The following is a 24,048-nucleotide window of genomic DNA, read 5'->3' as shown; positions in this document are numbered from 1 at the left end:
AGAAAGAGTAAAAATGCTATCTTGTGGTCCACACTCATTTCCCATAGTTTTCTTTCTAGGTGTAGCTCATTTCCTTCATTACTGAACAGTTGGAACTGGTTTGGATCATCTCATTGTTGAAGAGAGCCACGTCCATAAGAATTGATCATATACAGTATTGTTTTTGAACTGCATAATGATCTCCTGGTTCTACTCATTAGCATTAGTTCATGTAAATCTCTCCAGGCCTCTCTGAAATTATCCTGCTGGTCATTTCTTATAGAACAATAATATTCCAAAACATTCATATACAACAATTTATTCAACCATTCTCCAATTGTTGGATATCCATTCAATTTCCAGTTTCTAGCTGCCACAAACATTTTTGCACAAAAAGGTCCATTTCTATTCTTTAAGATCTCTTTGAGGTATAAGCCTAGTAGTAACACCTCTGGATCAAAGCGTATGTACAGTTTCATAGCCCTTTGGGCATAGTTCCAAAATTCTCCAGAATGGTTGGATCTATTCAAAATTCCACCAACAATGTATCAGTGTCCCAGTTTTCCCACATCCCTCCAACATTTGTCATTATCTTTTCCTGTCATCTTACCCAATCTGAGGTGTGTAGTGGTATCTCAGAGTTGCCTTAATTTGCATTTTTCTGATAAATAATGATTTGGAGCACCTTTTCATATAACTAGAAATAGTTTCAATTTCTTCATCTGAAAATTGTTCAATCCTTTGACTATTTATCAATTGGAGGATGGATTGATTTTTTATAAATTTGAGTCAATTCTCTATATATTTTGGAAATGAGGCCTTTATCAAAATCTGACTGTAAAAATGTTTTTCCCAATTTATTGCTTCCCTTCTAATCTTGTTGATGCAAAATTTTAAAATAAAATATTACCAAAGAAGTTACAACAACTTATAAGCAAAATAATACACTAGAATTTATACCAGGAATACAGAACTGGGTCAATATCAGAAAAAAGTATTACCATAATCGACCATTTCAATAATAGTATCAACAGAAATTGTATGACATTCTCAATAGATGCAGAGAAGGCTTTGACAAATTACAGCACCCATTCCTATTAAAAACACTAGAGAGCATAGGGATAAAAGGAGCTTTCCTTAAATATCTGTCTAAAACCTAAAGCAAACATTACTTGTAATAAAAGGAAGCTGGATGCATTCCCAATAAAACAAGGGGAAAAACAAAGATGCTCATTATCACTACTATTATTTAACATTGTACTAGAAATGTTGGTTTGAAGAATTCTAGAAAATTATATATAAGCCAACTTGAAACAATTCACAGCTTTAGTAATTTTGCAGAGTATAAAATAAACCCACACAAATTATTAGCATTTCTACAAATTCCTGACAGAGGCCATCAGCAAGAATCAAAAAGAGTTAGAAAGACAAAATAAAATACTTGGGGGTCTACCTGCCAAGACAAATCCAAGAGCTATGTCAATTACAATTACAAAATCCTTCTCCTACAAATAAATTCAGATCTAAACAATTGGGAAAATATCAATTGTTCATGGCTAGGCTGAGCTACTATAATAAAAATGATAATTCTGCCTAAAGTGGTCTACTTATTCAGTGCCACACCAATCACATTCCAAAACATTATTTTATAGAACTAGAAAAAATAATAACAAAATTTATATGGAAGAACAAAAAGTAAAAAATATCAAGGAAATTAATAAAAAAAAAAATACAAAGGATGGTGGTTTAGCAGTACCAAATCTAAAACTACATCATAAAGCAGCAATAATCAAAACTATTTGGAATTGAGTAAGGAATAGAATGGAGGATCAGTGGAATAAATTAGATACACATGACACCATAAACAAGGTCAATAGCAATCTAGTATTTGATAAATTCCCAAACTCCAGTTTCTGGAATAAGAACTCACTATTTGAACAAAATTGCTGGGAAAACTGGAAAATAAGATGTCAGAAAATTGACATAGACCTATATATCACATCCCATACCAAAATAAGGTCAAAATAGATACATGATTTGGGCATAAAGGATGATACTATAAACAAATTAGAAGAGCAAGATCTGATGCTGAATGAAATAAGAAGAATCAGGAATACATTTTACATAATAGCAAGAATGTGCAGTGAATAACTATGAAAGTTTTGGTTCTTCTCAGTAGTTCAGTGATCCAAAGCAATCCTAATTTGAAGAGAAATGCCATCTGCATCAGAAAAAGATCTGAAAGATGATGTTCAATATTGCTGAATAATTGATTCTTGGATACAATCCAAGTTCCTTTGCCTTTCAGAATATCAGATTCCATGCCCTTCAACATTTTAAAATGGAAGCTGCTATGTCCTGGGTAATCCTGATTGTGGCTCCTCAATATTTTAATTGTTTCCTTCTGCTTGCTTGCAATATTTTCTCCCTGATTTAATGATTATGAAATTTACCTACTATGTTCCTTGGGGTCTCTTTCAGGAGGTGATTGGTGAATTCTTTCAAAGACTTTTACCTTCTGATTCTAGGTAGGCAGTTTTCGTTAATGATTTCCTTAAAGATGATGTCTAGGCTCTTTTTTTCATCATGGTTTTCAGGGAGACCAGTAATTCTTAGATTATCTTTCCTAGATCTATTTTCCAGGTCACTTTTTATTCTAGTAAGGTATTTTCTATTTTCTATTTTTTTCTCTTTTTTTTTTTGGTTTTGTTTGATTGATTATTGAAGTCTCATTGATTCACTCATTTCTATTTATTCAATTCTAATTGTTAGTGAATTATTTTCTTCAGCTAGTTTTTTATCTCCTTTTGCATTTGGCCAATTGAACTTTTATATGAAATGTTTTGTTCATTGCATTATTTTTCCATTTCACAGATTTTGTTTTTCAATGAATTGATTTCATTTTCATATCTATTTTGTAAGGAGTTATATGCTTTTTCAATTTTATCAAGTTTATTTTTAAGGAATCTTCTTTGATAATTTCTGTTTTTCCTTTTCCATACCCTCTTGCAAAGATTTCCTTTTCTTTTCCCATTTTTTTTCTAACTCTTGTAAGATTCTTTTTGAATTTTTCCAAGAGAGCCTTATGAAATGGGGACAAACTCCTATGAAATTTGGGGGCTTCAGATAGAGCTGGCTTGCCTTTAGGATCCTTAGGGCTTCAGATCTGTTCTTCTCTTTCACCATAAAAGTTGTCTGTGATCAGAGTTCTTTTTGCTTTTTTGCTCATTTTTAAAAATTGAGTTCTGCTTTTAAGACAAAGGGGCAATAGTTACTTAAATTTGCTTTGGGGCATTTCTGACTGACTTCCAGGGTTGGATAAGCACATCCAGTCCTGCATTCTTCTGGACCTCAGAGGCTCTCAATTTGACTTCTGTATTAGCTTTTGGGTATCTTGAAGCAAATCTGCTAAACTGCCCATTTGCAACCAGGACAGAGTAATCTAAGAGTCTCTCAATATATTCCCCAGTGCATGGATATAGCAAGACCCTGGCTTCCCACCCAACTTCCTGCCCCAGAGTCTGTGCCTTGGTATCAACTCAACAGCCTCTCCCCCTGCTTGATTGAAATAGAGCTTTTCTAAAGTTTTTCCACAGTATCTTCTTCTGCAAATCTGTTGCACTCCAAATATTTGTGGGTTCTTGTTGGAATCTTTACAAACTGCTAACTCATTAGAGTTGATAGATTATTGATCTGATCTTACAAGGAGATGTTTTGGGCCAAAACCTGAAACAAGGTACTAAGTAGAACTAATTGATACAATGCTTGTGTTTACCTTTACTCATTGGAATTCACAAGTATGGAAGATTCACAAAGTAAACTTGTAACTTTGTGAATTCACACCTCCCTTGAAGCTCTTAGAGCCAGAGAGCACTATGGGAGAAACCCATAATCTCTCTCTCTCACATCCCACAATTTCTCTCTCTCAAATAAATAGAGCTTCAAAGGGGCCAGTCAGAAGAGTTTTCAGAGGAAGAAGCTACGAGTCGAGAGTTCAGCGGAAGATTGAGAAGACTCTCTCAGAGGCACAACCAGATTCATCTTCATCTCACACCACTGTGGTGGCTGGGCTCCTGCACTTCCCCCACTGAGACCAAGTTGGTCTGAAAGACTCACCAGAAAGCTAACCGAGCCCCAAGTGAAAGAGACAAGAGATTCATTCCATCTTTGTTGTGCTGGCTGGAGGCTGAAGAAAGCAGAGGAAGAGGCTGAAGGACAAACCTTTGGATTTGGAGATATTCGGAGGGAGCTCTTGGAACTGAGCAGAGAGATAGGTCTCTAAGAATCTAGCTATCCGGGCCCAAGGAAAGAGACAAGACTTGGAAGGAGAAATAAACATGTGAATTTTTACCAGCTGGCTGCATTTGGGGTAATTATTGATCTGAACTGATACTAAGGCTGCTTCCAAGAAAACCTCCCCCGAGAAACCTACCCTCTCCCCCAGAGAGAACTATTATATATTATATTTAAAAGAAGAAAATCACCACAGGTTCTGTCTCTCCAAAACCAATTCAGAGGCTTAATCTGCTATTGGTTTGTGAGAGAAGGTCAGAGGAGATCACAGAAAGTCTTGTTGGCTTTTCACTATCTTGGCCTTGCCCCCATGTGGCCCTTTTCAAAGATGAAATGATTCAGGACTGGTCTAATGGTCTTGTGATGAAGATTTTCATCTAGAGAGAAGATTGTGGGAACTGATTATGGATCACAACATAGTCTTTTGATCTTTTTGTGGTTGTTTGCTTGCATTTTGTTTTCTTTCTCAATTTTTTTTTTCCTTTTTAATCTGATGTTTCTTGTTCAGCATGATAATTGTAGAAATATGTATAGAAGAATTGCATTTTTAAACATATCTTGGATTACTTGCCTTCTCTGGGAAGGGGTGGGGGAATGGAGGGAAAATTTGGAACATAAGGCTTTGCAAGGGTCAATGTTGAATAATTATCCATGGATGTATTTTGAAAATAAAATGATGTAATAGAAAAATAATTTAAAAAATAAAAGAGAAGAAATTCTAAATTGAACACTAATAGTAAATGACAATAATAAAACACATTAAGATTTAAAGGGAAAAAATTGACAAAACATATAGATTGCTGACTTTAGCCCTAAATTTTTATGTTCAAATTGGATATGTGTCTCAATTTTTAAAAGAATTAGGATGGTATGGAAGGTTTCTGCTTCCCAAAAGCTCATTGAGTATATGTATGTATTTAAAAATCAGTTTGCTGAACTGGCCGTAATCAGATAAGAAAAAAAGCGGCAGGAACATAATCAGGGGGGTGAGGGAAGGAGAGGATTCCACATGGCCACCCTTCCCCCACTCCTGCCCCCTGGAAAAAAAACTTCCCTCAGGTTCCTCATTCAAATTTCCTAATGGGGATTCTTTTCAAGATTTAACCCATCAGTTTCCCAATATCAGGTTTCTTCCCAAATCTATCCATTTCCAACTTTCTCTTTCTCCCTGGCTACATATTTGAACAATCTCCTTAAAGAACTTTCCTATCAGATGCTCCTTTGGTAAAGTAGCAGAAGGCAGTGGGAGTGGGTGGCTCCCTCCCCCATCTCTTTACCTACTCTCAAAAGATTTTCACCTTCCTTAAATCATGCAAACCTCTAATTGCCCCTACTAATCAGTCTTTCCCTAAATCACCTGCATTCCTCTTTCCTTTTCCCTTCAAAAACCTGTAAGATTCATACTATAGTGAATAATCCAAACCCACACATGTCCAGCAGAGCTGGTTTTAAAGTATAACTTATGTTAACAAATAACTCAATATATTTCAGAAGGTAACAAACTGAATCAAATTAATACAGCTGTTTTTAAAAGTGTTTTTTTTTTTTTTTTTTTTTTTTTTTTTTTACCACATTCCTACTAACAGCTATTAGCATCTTATATCCAGAGCTTTTATTGCCCAGGCCAGGGTAAGCTTGGATTTTATTGCTCTTTACTCTAGTAGGCTTTGTTTCAAGGGGAAAAACCTTTTCTGTCCGTTTAAAATATCTAAAATCCATGTACTTACAAAATTAGTACAACAGGTTAAAAGTTTTAAAATCACAAGCAAATTTTCAAACAACCAATTCCCAAATTTCTTAATCATTGTTGTTAAACTTAACAAAGCTTTTAAATCAGCAAAAACATTCTAGGGGCTATATTTTAACTTTCCGAAATTCCAAATCCCTTTCAATCCTTTCTCTCACTTTTCTCCCCCTGTCTCACAGGCTGCTGCAGTCAGCCAGAGACAGAGAGAGGGAGAGAGAGAGAAAGATTTTTCAAGCTTCTTGATATTTGCTAAGCCTGCACACAGAGGCTGAATCCTTATCTCTTACAAGTTTGCTAACTTTTAACACAGACACACACAGACAGACATGGAGCTCCGTTTTAGTAAGCATAGTTGCAACGATGTTCTTAAAAATTTTTCCAACCAATAAAACAGACAAATCACACAGAACATAGAACACACATCACACAGACTACACAGTTAACAACATTAAACAAACATATAACACATAATATTCTTCAAGGGTCTCACCGTTTTGGGTAATTAATTATCGGGGCAGTAAGAAAGGGCAAGGTGTAAGGAGGTGGAATATACCCTGCAGCCTTACTTTCTGAGGCACTAAGGGCATTCTGAGTTTTTACAGGGAGTTTAGGTTGGTGGGCGGGGAAGACGGGGTATGCGAGATTGCTCTCTGTGAGGGGAGTCCCTACTTTGGGAAGCGGGGGGTAGATAGTCTTGACGAGGGGGGGGGGGAATCTCAAAGATCCCTGACGGGGAATTTTTACTCCTCTTTCTAGTTCCCATGAATGCGGCAGATTATGTACTCACTTTTCAGTCGCGTACTCTTCTGTGGAGCGAACTGCGGGTCTCTGCTGCCCTCTGTGGAGCGTGGCTCTTTGCGGTAGAGCTGACTGGTAGGGGTCCAGCCGGACGAACTTCTTCTTCTCTCTTCTTAATCTGCCGGGCAAATGTTCAGCCTCGGTGCCCCACATCTGGGCGCCAATTGACCCGTCCTGCAGGTCATCAGAGTGTGGGCCCTGAGGCTGGCATTTGTCTGTAAGGCTATGCCTGAAAAGTAATGGGGTTAGAAATGAGGAGGGAGACCAGTTGGGGTGAAACAAAGTCTCAGTTTAATGAGTGAAGAGAGTCCAGTTATATACATTTCTGAATGGGGGGTTGCAAAGTAAAAGGAATGTTACACCAGATGTATGGCAGACATCCTGGAGCCTGGTCGCTATCTCGCACCTGGGCTGATAGGGCCAATTTCCTGGAACACACATTATCTTGTCTCAGGAGTTAGGGATGACTAGTTTCAGAATGTGTGGGAAAGTGTATTCTTCTTTGATTCCCAGGGCATGTAGCTCTTTGATTCCAAGGACATGGTCTCTGGCAACTTCTCATGCCAATCATGTCAGAATTCTCTCTACTACTTAGGAGAGTCTTAAAACACAACATTTCATCTCCTTTCCTCATTCCTTTTATTACTTACCCAGAAAGTACTCTCTCTTCCTCTGAATTCCTCTGAATATGTGGTCTTATTCAACATTCAGGTCAAGTGCTACCTGATACTTTTTTGCCCTTCTTATTGCCCAAATTAACTTTAATTTTCTTATTGCAATTTGTATTTTCTTTTTTGTGCCACTTTTTACTTTGATTGAGTATATGGTCCTTGAGGGAAGGAACTGTTGTTGTTTGTTTGTTTATTTTTTGTCTCTGTATGCCAAGTACCTACATGTTGCTTTGCACTTTGTTGTTTAATAAGTGTAGATTGATCATTTGTTAAAAAAACTCGAATGCAATTTATCAGATTATAGAAGTTAGAGCTTCAGTCACCATGTTTATTCCTGTTAACAATGAGAAATTAGTGTGGTATAGAAGAAAAAAATCTGAATTTAAATACCACCTTTTAAAATATATTCGCCTATAACTATGAACAAAGAATTTAACTTACATCTGCCTAGTTTTTCATCTGTAAAAAGAAGTATGAGATTAATAATACTTATACTATCAAATTCATAAATAAGGAAAGCAGTTTACAAACTTTGTAAAACTTGTGTGTATGTGTATCTATAAATGTGTGTGTTGTTTGTTGTTATCATTAGGAAAGGCATAATCTTAAAATTATATTTCTAGACTGTTATTTTTATTATTAAACAAATTCAGATGTTTTAATTCAATCCATCTTGTTAGGATGATTTCTTTCATAGCAAGTCTTCTGTCATTGGCTAGATGACTATTTATCAAGTTATTATCAAGGAGACTAGTGTCCAGTACCAGATTGGAGTAGATAATTTCTGGTGACTTCTCTAGGGCTGAGATTCTATAATTTTGTGACCTTAAAAAAGTTAATGCTTGGAGGCAGTGCTTGTTATTTTTTAAAATGAGAATTATTTGGTTTATATTTTAACCTTCCAAAGTTAGTAAATAGCCATTAGCAACAATTCTATCTCCTACTAACTTCAGCAAAGATAAATAATTATGTAATTAATATAGCATTCTAATTTACAGCTGAAAGAAAAATTAATAACCTACAGACACTAAAATTTACAACTACTAAAATTAATTAAAATTACAAAATCTAGAATTTCAGAGTTGGGGGCAACTTTAGAAGCCCTCAAGTCCTAATTCAATAAATATTTATTCATTTCTAAGTTTGCATAAAGCAGTTCAAAGAGTTTGTAGTCATTTAGAATTACCATTTTATCTTCAGAATTTTACATTATACTTAAGGTAATTCATATGCATATATATATAAATAAACTTATTACAATAAAAAAAAGAAAAAGAAAAATATATAAGCATAAATGAGTTTTCTCTTTGGGAGTTATAATCTAAATTGAAAACAAGTGAGAGGTCCCAATTTCACTTAAAGTAAAAATTTCCTGAAGTTGGAAATCTGTGACTTATTTGAGGAATCCGAATCCTATATATATCTGAAAGAGTCTTTCTCTCCCTACTTCCAGTAGTCAGTCTCAAAGACCAATATCATGTGTTTTTCTAAAAAGAAAAATTCAAAAAAAGCTTTTCTTCTCCAATGCTTTAATATTAGCTTCACTTCTCATGCCAATCATGTCAGAATTCTCTCTACTACTTAGGAGAGTCTTAAAACACAACATTTCATCTCCTTTCCTCATTTCTTTTATTACTTACCCAGAAAGTACTCTCTCTTCCTCTGAATTCCTCTGAATATGTGGTCTTATTCAACATTCAGGTCAAGTGCTACCTGATACTTTTTTGCCCTTCTTATTGCCCAAATTAACTTTAATTTTCTTATTGCAATTTGTATTTTCTTTTTTGTGCCACTTTTTACTTTGATTGAGTATATGGTCCTTGAGGGAAGGAACTGTTGTTGTTTGTTTGTTTATTTTTTGTCTCTGTATGCCAAGTACCTACATGTTGCTTTGCACTTTGTTGTTTAATAAGTGTAGATTGATCATAACTCGAATGCAATTTATCAGATTATAGAAGTTAGAGCTTCAGTCACCATGTTTATTCCTGTTAACAATGAGAAATTAGTGTGGTATAGAAGAAAAAAATCTGAATTTAAATACCACCTTTTAAAATATATTCGCCTATAACTATGAACAAAGAATTTAACTTACATCTGCCTAGTTTTTCATCTGTAAAAAGAAGTATGAGATTAATAATACTTATACTATCAAATTCATAAATAAGGAAAGCAGTTTACAAACTTTGTAAAACTTGTGTGTATGTGTATCTATAAATGTGTGTGTTGTTTGTTGTTATCATTAGGAAAGGCATAATCTTAAAATTATATTTCTAGACTGTTATTTTTATTATTAAACAAATTCAGATGTTTTAATTCAATCCGTCTTGTTAGGATGATTTCTTTCATAGCAAGTCTTCTGTCATTGGCTAGATGACTATTTATCAAGTTATTATCAAGGAGACTAGTGTCCAGTACCAGATTGGAGTAGATAATTTCTGGTGACTTCTCTAGGGCTGAGATTCTATAATTTTGTGACCTTAAAAAAGTTTATGCTTGGAGGCAGTGCTTGTTATTTTTTAAAACGAGAATTATTTGGTTTATATTTTAACCTTCCAAAGTTAGTAAATAGCCATTAGCAACAATTCTATCTCCTACTAACTTCAGCAAAGATAAATAATTACGTAATTAATATAGCATTCTAATTTACAGCTGAAAGAAAAATTAATAACCTACAGACACTAAAATTTACAACTACTAAAATTAATTAAAATTACAAAATCTAGAATTTCGGAGTTGGGGGCAACTTTAGAAGCCCTCAAGTCCTAATTCAATAAATATTTATTCATTTCTAAGTTTGCATAAAGCAGTTCAAAGAGTTTGTAGTCATTTAGAATTACCATTTTATCTTCAGAATTTTATATCATACTTAAGGTAATTCATATGCATGTATATATATAAAATATATGTATATGAATATATACATATACACACATCTATACATGGAAAATTGGGAGAAAGTATAATTAGAAATAGGTATCCTATATTGGTATATATTTATTACTAAAAATGAAAAGCAGATTTATCATTGCAGAGAAAGATGATTTAACTCCAAAGATGTTCGATATCATTATATAGCATAATATATTATATATATATATATGTGTGTGTGTGTGTGTGTGTGTATACATACATACATACATATATATATCTTTATACACAATGAAAGAATATCTAATTTTGAATTATATGTAAAATTGGATTTGGTAACTTAATTAAAATTTGTTTTCAAACTGAAACCGAGAATGAGGCTCAATAGCATTCAACACCACTTTATTGAAATGAAGAGGAAGGAAAATGCAGAAAAATTTCCAAATAGAAAAGCATATCTGGACAGAAACAACTATATATCAGGCCTATATGAAAACATCACTTATTGTTTGGAAAACAAGGAAGTGGCATTCTGAAATGCCAAAAAAGCAGGATAAGTCAAAGAGTTTGGTAAGAGAAGAAAGATACTGAGGGTGATTAGTGGGAGAGAAGTAGGTCAGATGTGATGAAAGAACAAGGGCTGATAGCGCTGTCAGAAGGAGCAAAGAATAAAAGTTGGAGATGATAGTAGTGTGATGTGACTTGGCGATTAATGGAAGAGATTATGTAAAGGTTTATATGAAGATGTTCCTGAAGGAGCCTTAAAGAGCAAGCTGGTAAGAAGGGTTATCACCACAGTGTATATAATGAAGTCCCTAGATAATGGTGAAATTGGAATAAAATGAGTCAATAGAAAAATCATCTGAGGAATCCTAAAAGAAAGAGACAGACATCAGTTCTTTTATATGACATTATTATTCCTCGAAATTCAGTGCATAAGCATAAAATAGCTTGGAGATGAAATGTATGTAAGGTTAAACAATCAGTAATAGGCATAAAAATAGAATCTTATCAATAACAATTAAACATAATTTCAATCTCTTCTTCCCTATCTCAGGTGTTTTCAAACATATTATTTTGACTCATACCAAAGTATTTTTTTTTTTTTTTTTACCATTTGCATCCATAGCAACTGAATGTTGAAGTTGGCAATGATACAGAAGATTTAAGCACACACAATTTTCCTTTAGTAAAAGCAGCTGTTTGGATTGACTTTGTGAATTAAAGGTCTTAAGTTTCAAGAAGAGTGTATACATGGATTTTACAAGTTTTGTTATTTAGTGAATACATTACTTACTGTACTTACTACATTCTATAACCTAAGCAAAGACAACTAGGTTCAGTGGGGAGACTGCAGGGTTTGAAATCATGAAAACTCATCTGAGTTCAAATTGAGTCTCAGATACTTATTACCTCTTTAACTCTGGAGTAATCACTTCACTCTGTTTGTTCAGTTACTTATTTGTAAAACGATTGAAGCAGGAAATAGCAGCCCACTCTAGTATCTTTGTAATCCTCAATTAAGGCAACAAAGAATTGGACATGACTAAAACAATTCAACCAAAAAATAAATACTAAAGGAAGCAAAATGTATATTCAAGAAATGTAATTTTGGAGCATGAAGCCAAGATGGCAGAAAGTAGCCAAGGGTCTACATGGGTTCTTCCTGGCTTCCCTCAGAATCAACACCAGATCAAGCCACTGAATTGATTTTGGAGTGGCAGAAGCTACATTTATTGGAGTATAACAAATTTCCAGCAGAAAATACTTTGGAAGGACTTCAGGTAGATCTGTCTCAATTGGGTAGGGGAAGACATAACTGGTGCAGGGAGCTCCAGGGCAGAGAGGCCTACATGATCAAGTGGGAGATTCTTAGACAAAACAGAGCAGCATTGGCTATTCTGTCCTACTTTAAAAGGCCAGTAGATCAGTGACCTCCTGAACTCCAATATTACAGATAGTACTTGGTCTAGCCCACACAAAGCTGGGAGGAAATCTGCAGCAGCATTGGCTCCAGCACAGTGTGAAGCCACTGTTGCCCTTTAGAGGAAGCTCTGGATAATCTACCCTGTGCTCTAGGGGAAGATCTCAACCTTTTAAAATGAGCAAAAATGCAAAAAAAAAGAAAAAAGAAAAAAAGAAAAAGAAAAAAAAAGAAAAGAAAAGAAAAGAAAAAGAAATGTGTTCTGACCATAGATAGCTATTATGGAGATAGGTAAGAACAAACTTTAAAACCTGAGGCCACTAAAGGCAAAATTACTCCAGATGAAGCTTCAAAAAGGGGATATGAGTTGGTCACCAAATTCAAAAGGTTTTCTTGGAGGAATTCATAGAAGGATCTTTAAAAAGAAAAGAAAAATGGGGAAAGGAAATGAGAGTTTTGCAGGAGATTTTAGAAGTTCTTTTAGAAAAGAAAAGAGAAATTGACTAAAAAAACAACTCCTTAAAAATACATTTGGTGAAATGGGGGGGGTGGGGGGGGGGAATATTCTGAAGAAAACCACTTCTTAAAAATTAGATTTGGCAAAATGGAAGAAAATAACTGCTTGAAAAATAGATTTGGTAAAATGGGAAAAAAATTCAATAAACAACACAACTCCTTTAAAAATACAATTGGCCAGATGCAAAAGGAGGTTAAAAAATTAAATGAAGAATAAAATTCGCTAAAATTAGAATTGGAAAATTAGAAGGATTGTCATTGAGGATGACTCAATGGAACATCAAGAATAAGTCAAACAGAACCCAAAATATGAAAAAAAAGTAGAAAATGTAAAATATCTCATTAAAAAAGCAACTGACCTGAAAAAATAGATCCAGAAAAGACAATCTAAGAATTATTAGATTACCTGAAAACCACAATGTAAAAAGAGCCTGGAAATCCATCAAGGAAAATTGCACTGATCCTAGAACTAGAGAGAAAAATAGCCATTGAAAGAATTCACTAATCACTCCCTAAAAGAGATCTCAAAATGAAAACTCCAAAAACTATTGCAGCTAACTTCCAGAATTATCAAATGAAGAGAAATATTAAAAGTAGCCAGAAAGAAATCAAACATTGATGAGATCTAGTTAGGATTAACTGGGGTCTAGCAACTTCTACTTTAAATGACCTAGAATGTGATATTCTGAAAGGCAAAGGAGCTTGGATTGCAGCCAAGAATCATCTAAGTATTATCTTTCAGTAGAAAAGATGGATATTCAATTAAATAGGGGGTTTTAAATTATTTTTAATGAAAAGACCAAAGGTGAACAGAAAATTTGATCTTCAAATACAGAACTCAAGAGAAGCATAAGAAAGTAAAAAGGAAAGCAAAAATACCTGTTTTTTTTTTAAAGGTTAACTTATTGACATCCCATGGGAAGATGATACATATAACTCTTGAGAGCTGTATCTTTCTTAGGGTTTTACTTAGAATGTGTAGATATAAGTTGACTTTAATGTGATGATATAAAAAAGAAACTATGGATGGAAAAGTGATTGTACTGAAAGAAGAGTAAAGGGGAGCAAAAATGGGGTAAATTGCATCATATGAAGAGGCAAATTATAGTTGAGGGAAAGGAGAGGGGATGATCATTATTTGAACTTAATCCCCTCAGATTGGACTGAAAAAGAGAATATCATAAATGTTTAATTTGGTACAGAAACTTCTCTCACCCTATAGGGAAATAGGAGAGGAAAGGGAAAAGGAAAGAGGGAGGCTAAAATGAAGAACAAAAGTGAAAGGGGGGAAAGAGTAAGACAGGGAGAGGAGCTGAAAGAAGGAAGGGCAGATTAAGGGAGGTGGTAATCAGAAGCAAAACACTGGTAAAGAAGGTAAGGAGGATAGGAAAGAAAAAAGTATAACTTGGGAGAAATAGAATGGCAGGAAATACAGTTAATAATTTTAAATGTGAATGGGATGAACTCTCCCATAAAACAAAAGAGGGTAGTAAAGTGGATTAAAAGCCAGAATCCTACAATTTGTTGTTTTCAAGAAACATATTTGAAGCAGACACATACAGAGTAAAGATAAAAGGTTAGAGCAGAATCTATTATGTTTCAGCTGAAGGATAAAAAGCAGGAGTAGCACACCTGATCTCAGATCAAACAAAAGCAAACATATATCTAATTCAAAGGGACAAAGAAGGAAACTACATCTTGATCAAGGGTACCATAGATAAGGTAGCAATATGAATACTAAATATATATGCTTCAAATGGAATAGCATCAAGATTTTTTAGAGGAGAATTTAAGAGAGTTGCAAGAAGAAATAGACAAAAACTATATTACTGGGGGATCTCAACCCCCCTTTATCAGAATTAAATAAATTGAACCACAAAATAAAAAAGAAAGAAAAGGTAAAAAGACAAATAAAATTTTAGAAAACTAGGATTTTTTTTTTTTTTTAGAAAATCACTATGATATGTCTTCAGAGAAAATTCAATAGTAACAGAAGGAATATACTTTTTTCTCAGTAGTACATAGAACCTACATAAAGACTGACCATATATTAGGAGATTAAAAACCTCACAATCAAATGAAGAAAGGCAGAAATAGTAAAATATATCTTTTCAGAACATGATGCAATAAAAATAACATGCAATAAAGGGCTGTGAAAAAAAATAGAACAAAAATTAATTGGAAACTAAATAATTTAATCCAAAAGGATGAAGGATTAATAGATGAAACAGCAACCATAGAAACAACTGATAATTTCATCCAGGAGAGTGACAAAAATGAGACAACATACCAAAATTTATGTGATGCAGCAAAACAGATCTTAGGGAAAATTTTATATCTCTAGATGCTTACATAAATAAAATGGGGAAAGAGAGGATCAATGAATTGAGCATGCAGTTAGAAAAGTTTAAAAAATAACAAATTAAAAACCCCAACTAAATAGCAAATATGAAATTCTGAAAATAAAAGGAGATTAATAAAATTGAAAGTAAGAAAACTATTGACCCAATAAACAAAACTAAGAGTTAGTTTTATAGGGAAAAAAACCCAACAAAATAAATAGCATTTAGTTAATTTGATTAGAAAAAGGAAAGAAAAAAAATCAAATTACCAGTATTGAAAATAAAAAGGGTGAAATTTCCAACAACAAAGAGGAAATAAGAGCAATAATTAGGAGCTATTCTGCCCAACTGTATGGCAATAAAACTAATAATCTACGTGAAATAGATAAATACTTACAAAAATATAGATTGTCCAGATTAACAGAGAAGGAAATAAATTACTTTTAAAAGTCCCATTTTAGAAAAAAAAATAAGCTGTTAATAAATTCCCTAAGAAAAAAATTCCAAAATCAGATGAATTTAAAAGTGAATTCTGTCAAAGATTAAAAGAACTATTAACTCCAACAGTATGCAAAGTACTTGGAAAAATAGGGGGGAAAAGAGTCCTACTAAAGTCCTTTTATGACACATATATGGTGCTGATACTTAAACTAGGAAGAGCCAAAACAGAGAAAGAAAATTATAGACCAATTTTTCTCATGAATATTGAAGCAAAATTTTTAAATAAAATATTAGCAAAGAGATTATAGCAATTGATCAGGATAATATGCAATGATCAAGTAGGAATGCAGGACTAGTTCAATGTCAGGAAATCTTTTAGCATGATTGACTATATCAATAATCAAACTAAGAGAAATAATACAATTATGTAAACAGATACAGAAAAAACATTTTATAAAATACAACACCCTTTCCTATTAAAAACCCTAGAGAGCATAAGAATAAATGGAGTTTTTTTCTTAAAATAATAAGTAGCATGTACAAAATAATCAGCAAGCTACATAGATAATGTGGATAAACTAAAAGCATTTCCAATAAGATCCAATGTTCTGTATTTCCATTACTATTCAATATGATATTCGAAATGCTAGCTTTAGAAACATTCGAAATGTTTAGCTTTAGATAAAGAAATGTTTCTTTAGAAAAGAAACAGAAATTTAAGAAATTAGAGTAGGTATTGAGAAAACAAACCATCAATTTTTGCAGATGGATGGTGATATACTGAGAGAATCCTAGAGAACCAACTAAAAAATGACTAGAACCAATTAGCAGCTTCAGCAATTTCACTGTGACAAAATTTGCTCAGAAAATTAGAAAATAATATGGAAGAAATTAGGTATTGATCAATGATCCACACTGATTGAAATGGGATCATGATGAAGATATAAAGGGTACTACACTAAGCAAATTAGAAGAACAAGGAATAGTCTGTCTCTCAATCTGTGGAGAAGAAAGGAATTCATAGACAAATAAAATATGATAAAATGCAAAATGTAAAATTTTGATTGTATTATTAAAAATGTTGTACAAACAAAACCAATGCAATCAAGATAAGAGATGTAGAAAATTGGGGGGAAATTTTATATCCGAGGTTTCTGATAAAAAGTTCATTATATATATATATATACAGAACATTGATTCAAATTTATAAGACTTACAAGCCATTCATTCCCCAAATTGATAAATTGACTATACAGGATAATGACAGACAATTTTCAGATGAAGAAATTAAAGCTATTTCTAGTTTTATGAAAAAAATGTTATAAATCACTGTTGATTAAAAATGCAAATTAAGATAACTTTGAGCTACCACTTCACACTTCTCAGGTGCAATGATAGGAAAAATAATGCTAAATACTGGAGGGAATATAGGAAAACAGTGGTAGAGGCTAATATATTGTTGGTGGAGTTGTGAAATGATCCAACCATTCTGGAAAGTAATTTGGAACTATGTCCAAAGGGCTTTTAAATTGGGCATACCCTTTGATCCATCAGTGTTTCTTCTGGATCTATCTCCCAAAGAGATAATGTGCAAAAATCTTTATGGCAGCTCTTTTTGTAGTTTCAAGAAACTGGAAACTGAGTGTGTACCCATCAGTTGAATAATGGTTTATTAAATTGTGATATATGAATATAATGGAATAGTATTGTTCTATAAGAAACAATCAGCAGGATGATCTCAGAAAGGCCTGGAGAGTCTTTCATGAATTGATGCTAAGTGAAGTCAACAGAACCATGAAAACATTTTAGATAGCAACAAGATTATGTGATGATGTGTTGTGATACATATTGCTCTTTTCAACAATGAGGTGATTTTGGCCAGTTTCAATAGATTTGTAATGGAGAGCAACATTTGCATTCAGAGAGAAAACTATGGGAACTGAATGTGCATTACAATACAGTATTTTCACCTTTGTTGTCATTGTCATTGTCGTTTGCTTGATTATCCTTTTCTTTCTCATTTTTCCCATTTGATCTGATTTTTCTTTTGCAGTGTGATAAATGTTGAAATATGTACATAAGAATTGCACATGTATAACATTTATTGCCTTACTTGCTGTATAGGAAATGGGATGAGGTGGGGAGAAAGGGAGAAAATTTCGAAAAACATGGTTTTGCAAAGGTGAGTGTTGAAAACTAAAATAAAAAGCTATTATTAAAAACAAAGTTGGTACTTTTAAATTTTCATTTACTATTAATCAATCAAATTAATCAAATAATAATAAATAGCTCTAAAATTTCATTGCAAAACTAGGAAAACTTTTGGAATACACCACTCTAGCCAGTATTCTTGTTTTATTTGTAAGAAAAAATCAAAAAGCTAATGCTTTTAGGGAAAGATATATTGTGCATACCAGTCTAATACAAACCTATTTTTAGCACCTAGAATTTGTTCTGATAGTTTTCCTCAAGAGGGGTACCTCAAAGACATAGTTTCAGTAGCAAAGTTGTTGACTAAAACTAAATGTCCTCAGAGATGGAATAAGAAACATTTGTCAAATGCTTATGTATTCCAATCATTGGGGTAGGCATAAAGAATAAAAATATATGTTAAAAAGAAAGATGGTCCCTAAACTCAGAAGACAACATAAAACAAAAAGAGGAAGGGGATTACCTTCCTGGTCACAAATGACCATCCTGGGCCCATGATAAAAATATAGGCCTTGGAAAAAAAATTCACTACTCAGAGAAGAGATGGCAGAGAGATGTTCCAAGAGAAAGTAGCAGGGTATCAAGGTAGCTGGATAATGATGGAAACATTAGTGGATTAGAAACATAGTGAAGAGAAAAATGATGTGGCTGATCTGATTCCCTCCCAAAAATTCATACCCTGGAAAGAACTAAGCAATGGAAGCAGAATAGCTGATTGAAAATCTTTTAAAGCAGATTTTTGAAAGATGCCATCCATAGAAAAAGAGGTAGAATTACACAATCAAATAGTTTTCAATGTGAGTTCCAAAACTGAGAGGATGATATTGATGAGAAAGATAGAAGTAGGATTATAAATTTTCTGATTGGATGAGTCCCAAGGAACTGTGTCTTGATGTTGATTATATCCTTAGTAAGCAAAAGAGCTAAGTTAAGAAGCTCAATTCCAAAACTAGGGCTTTTTTCCAGGATTAAAGGATGTTTATCATAAACATGCCAGGTTATCCATTCCAAATATTAACATTAGCAATCCATGATAGTTTACTATAGGGATCAAACTACTAGGAAATAGAGAAAGTGGGACTCAGGAAAAAAAAAATCTTAATCCAGATATGAGGATCACAAATCTAATTCCTTAGTTTTACATATGAAGAGATTAAAATCTAGGGAAGGACAAATGACTTTCTCACACACAGATAGCATCAGAGGCAGAATTTGAACCTTTTGGCTCCAGATTAAGGATTCTTTTCCACTTCACCTGTTTGTCTGAAATAAAAGACTTAAGATACTCATCTGACAATGATCTCTACATGTAGGTATCTATTATCTCTCTTCCTTTTGAAAAAGTGAGTTTGCATGGTGTTTGCATCAATTTCTACACTATTTTCTTAGAGTCTTCCCCCTTGATGTTTGGTCTAAAATATTGAAGGATTCAATATTATTAGTATATCAAGAACTGACTCTAGATTACTTCTAAACATATTTTCTTAGCGTGTTCATTTTGTGCCAGCATTTGCTGGCTCTAGTACTGTCCATAAATTGGCTTTCTTTTTCTATACAAGAAGTCATCATTAGTCTGGGGAATCTAATTGGTCCTATAGTAGAAGTCCTGGATACTAGATAACATCAATAAAAGGGGAAGGATTTCTTCCTTGATTTTGGATATTTTCTTTCCATTTTTATTATTACATTAGAGCAGCATACATACTAGCAATTAATTCATAGAGGTAAAATTTCATTGTTTCCTGTCTTGTCGCCGGCTTGTAACTAAAAACAAAAGCCAATTGAGATCTGGTGATTTCAGGTGTGTATAAATTATGTGAATGACTGTACAAACTTGTCTGTTCTGGTCTTGGAAAAACTAGAAAAATTTTAGGAGGCCAGATTCTTCCTGTAAATAGATGCCATGAAAAGATTGAAGTATGGTCTGATCTATTGTGGCTATGTGGAGATTAACTACAATGTATAATATGCATAATAACATAATATATATACACTTAACTACATTATATATGGTAAATGTTATGTTATATATTATATAATGTGTTATACATAATAATTATTTATACATATACATGTATATGTATAAATAATTATTATGTATATATATTCTTAACTATACTATATAAGACATCAGGGTAATCTTTGTGGATTAAAGGTACCTCAGTCATTGATAATGGTCCTCTGTCATTCCTATTCCATGCAGAATAAAAGTTGCTTTTTTGATTCACAAGGTCACCAGATTTTGTGCCTATAGTTTGATTCATCACAATAACTCCTTCTTCATGGAATATCCCGGCCCACTGCCTGAGCTACATGCCCACTCCTCAGTGGCCACGACTAGGCCAGTTCACCTGCCTTCGGTCTCCACCCTCAGAGACAGACCAACCAGGAGGTGCAACCATTCTGTCTTTATTCAGTCATCCTCTCAGTGGGAGTAGCAGGAAGCAAAAGTGCAAAGTGCAGGAGCACAATAGAGTGAGTTCTGCTCAAAGCTGTATATTTATGCTTCCTTTCCTCTGGGATTTCCCGTGCCCAGCCCACTCAGAACTGCATAGGTGGAGCCTCAGAAGGGAGGCTTCTGGAGTTAGTGCTGCATCCCAGGAGGAGATCTAGCAAGAGGACAGGCTCCTCACCATCTCAAGAAATCTAGCTCTTGCCAGACACAACCTCCTGCCTCAGAGGCCAAGCCCCCTTTTTACCTCCTGGAACTGCCCTACCAGCTGACATGAACTACAGGCTCAGTGACACATCTCAAAGAGAGAGCAGTGCTTCATTGCCCCTAACTCCCCTCCCCCCCTCCCCTTTTTTAACTAGTAAGACCAAGTGTTCTCATGTTGACGAATGAGAAACTTCTGTAAGCACCTCTCTGGAATTTTTAAGACTATGTATAAAGCATCCTAGCAAAGTAGGCAAAAGTGAAAGAAGCAACAAGACAAAAATGGCTACATAGAGCCCATACGATACAATAGAAGGTGATGGGAAGGGAAGTATGTTGGATCTAATCACTAAGCTGGTCCAGCAAGGTAGTCATCTTTCTGCTATGGTGCTGTTTTGGGCATTTCTTGGGTCACCTCCTCCTCTTCTTCTTCAGCCCCTGTTTTAATAGGGACAACTTTCCTTGTTCTTCTTTCTGGAAGCAGTCTTCCCCATCAGGACTTGCAAGACATAAATACCTCGGCCTTCTTCAAAGTACTAAGGATGGACCTTGCTAATGTCCTTCCTCATCCTTCCAAAGGATCTTTTGTATGTTCTCTGGCACTTGAAGCACTGTTTTCATGGGGCCTAGTTTTCTGTCCTGTCCAGAAGATTGTGCCAAATGCATCATTCCTGAAGCAAGGCTGGTATCCCTATCCAGGCACAAAAAATTGTAAGTATATAAGGCCTTATCCATGTTGGCCTGTGGGGGCCATTGGGGAGTCTATCTACTGCCTCCCCCTTTCTGCTTAATAAGGGTGGCCTTCAGAGTATGATAGGCCCATTCCACTAGGGCCTGACTCTGTGGATTTTACAGAATCCCTGTAACATGTTTAATGGTGAATATGGCAAGGAAGGTAGCCATCTGCTTAGAGGTATAAGCTGGACCACTGCCGGTCTTTATGGTATTAGGAACTCCATGAGAAGAGAAGCAGCTATATAAACGTTTAATGACCAAAGGAGTGTTCTCACAGGAGGCCTCTGTGGCCCAAAGGAATTTAGAAAAGGTGTCAATACAAATTTGGCCACACAGTCCACATGTCACATCCATTTGCCACAAATCGCTGAGGAATAAACCCCTGGGATTAACTCCTTTACTAAGTGGAGGAAGGAGAAACAGAACACACTGAACACACTGAACACAGTGCTCCACTATCTGTCGGGCTTGTTCCCAGGTGAGGCTATAAAGGCTATGTAGAGAATAAGTGGGTAAGTGGAGAAATTCATGGGCACATTCATGGGGTGTGGCAACTGTGAGAAGAGAGCATTGTAAGGCACAGTCTGTGACCTCATTGCCTACAAATATGCCTCCTGCACAGCATTGGTGAGAGTATACATGCAGGATATAAATTAGGTTTTTCCTAGTCTGTAAAATCGGCTGCAATTCAGCAGAAGGTTAGCAATTGAAGAATTCTGAGGCTGTAGGACAGCCTCTAAGCACTCGAACAGCATATAAGTTATCTGATATGATGTTAATGGGCTCTGGGTATCTCTTACAGGCCTGGAGGTTAGCAAAAAACCTCATTTTTCTGGATGAATTCATAAGGAATCTCTAACACCAGAATCTCTTTTGAATGCTCATGATAAATTGAGGCCTTGTGGTTCTTAGTGGTGTCAGTAAAAAGATTTGCACCTTGCACAGGCTCATCAACAATCTTCCTACAAGGGGGCTGTACCCGAATGTGGGACGGCAAGGGAAGGAGTAAGCATGTAGAATGGTGGCTTAATGTAGCCCATTGGGCACAATATGTCCATGGCCAATAAGTTTGCATCACGACTTCTCTAGCTCCCAATTCAAAGGGGAAATACAATAAGGGTCTTTTCCCTGTTAGATGAAAAGCTCTTTTTCCTACCTCAAGGGCAAGTTCTCTCAGCATTTCAATATGATTTGGTAATATCTTCTGTGGTATTGTCATGTATGCATATTACATGCAATTTTACTATCTTGATGTAATACTGTGAAAGGATGTTTTTGGTTTATTAAAGAGACCTCTGCAGGACACATGGGGTCCCATCTCACTGTTTTAGATTTAGAAGCGAGAGCAATGATCTTATAAACCGCATCCTTCTCAGAGGAGGTCCATTTACAACAGGAGTTTAGATCAGACTCTCCTTTCAAGATGTCTTAAGAAGGCTGCATTAAAGAAATCGGAATAGGGGCACAAGCCCTTAATCATTGAATTTGTCCAACTAGTTTCTGAAATAGGTCCAGAGTATTCACCTTGTCTAATTATAAGGTATCTGATTAGTAACTGTAGAAGTCCCCATGTGGAGTCCCAGGTAAATGATAGGATAGTTATGTTGGATCTTTTCTGGGGCTACCACTAGTCCATGTTGAGCAAGAATACTCATAGTTTCTTTAAGCAGGGCAGAGAGATCTTTCCCACAGCTCATTGATAACAGTATATCATCCATATAATGAATAACAAGGAATGAAGTCATGCTTTCCTAATTGGAGCTAGCACTTGTGTTTCCTATGTCTGATTCAAGGTGGAGCTACAACACATCCCTTGGTTGTGTTTCCATTGGTAGCACAGATCAGACCCTGCATTGTTTGTAGAGGGAATGGTAAAAGCAAATCTTTCCTTATCTTCTGGGGCCAAAGGGATGGAGAAGAAACAATCTTGTATGTCTATTACTGTAACTGGCCAGCTGGTGGATATTAGATTAGGAGATGACATGCCAGGCTGTAAGGCTCCCAGAGGTTCAAAAATAGCATTAACAGCTCTAAGGTCCACTATCATTCTGAATTTCCAAGGTTTTTTCTTTATCAACAATACAGGGCTATTCCATGGGCTGGACATTGGTTCTCTATGTTTGGCCTTTCAATTATGTCCCTGTCCCATAGATTGTACCTGAGACCTGTGACCACCAGGGGTTGGAATAGTCCCTGTTAGTCTGCAAAGTGCCAGGGCTGGTTTTCTGCTGCTATCCCTTTAGATATAGCATCTGCAAGAGCATCCATTTGAAGGCACTGGAGCCAACATTCTCACATCTCTTTATCATCTCTTCCAGGCCAGCCTACCCTATCTAAAGTAAGCATGGCCTTCTGGCAATTAGTATTAGCATTCTCCTGAGCCAATTTCTATATAAGGAGGCTGGAGGCTCCCCCTTTTCCTACTTCCCTGTCTACTGATGTTTGTAATTGAGCAACAAAGTCAGGAAAGGGCTCATCTGGGCCCTGTTTAATTTTAGTCATTGAGGGCCTCTGCTTTCCGGAAGCCTGAATTTTACTAAATGCTCATTGGGCACATTGGGACATGGCTGCATATTACATGCAATTTTACTATCTTGATGTAATACTGTGAAAGGATGTTTTTGGTTTATTAAAGAGACCTCTGCAGGACACATGGGGTCCCATCTCACTGTTTTAGATTTAGAAGCGAGAGCAATGATCTTATAAACCGCATCCTTCTCAGAGGAGGTCCATTTACAACAGGAGTTTAGATCAGACTCTCCTTTCAAGATGTCTTAAGAAGGCTGCATTAAAGAAATCGGAATAGGGGCACAAGCCCTTAATCATTGAATTTGTCCAACTAGTTTCTGAAATAGGTCCAGAGTATT

Source organism: Antechinus flavipes, chromosome 6 (genome assembly GCF_016432865.1).
Source record: "Antechinus flavipes isolate AdamAnt ecotype Samford, QLD, Australia chromosome 6, AdamAnt_v2, whole genome shotgun sequence".
NCBI lineage: Eukaryota > Metazoa > Chordata > Mammalia > Dasyuromorphia > Dasyuridae > Antechinus > Antechinus flavipes.
This window is presented reverse-complemented; position numbering follows the sequence as displayed.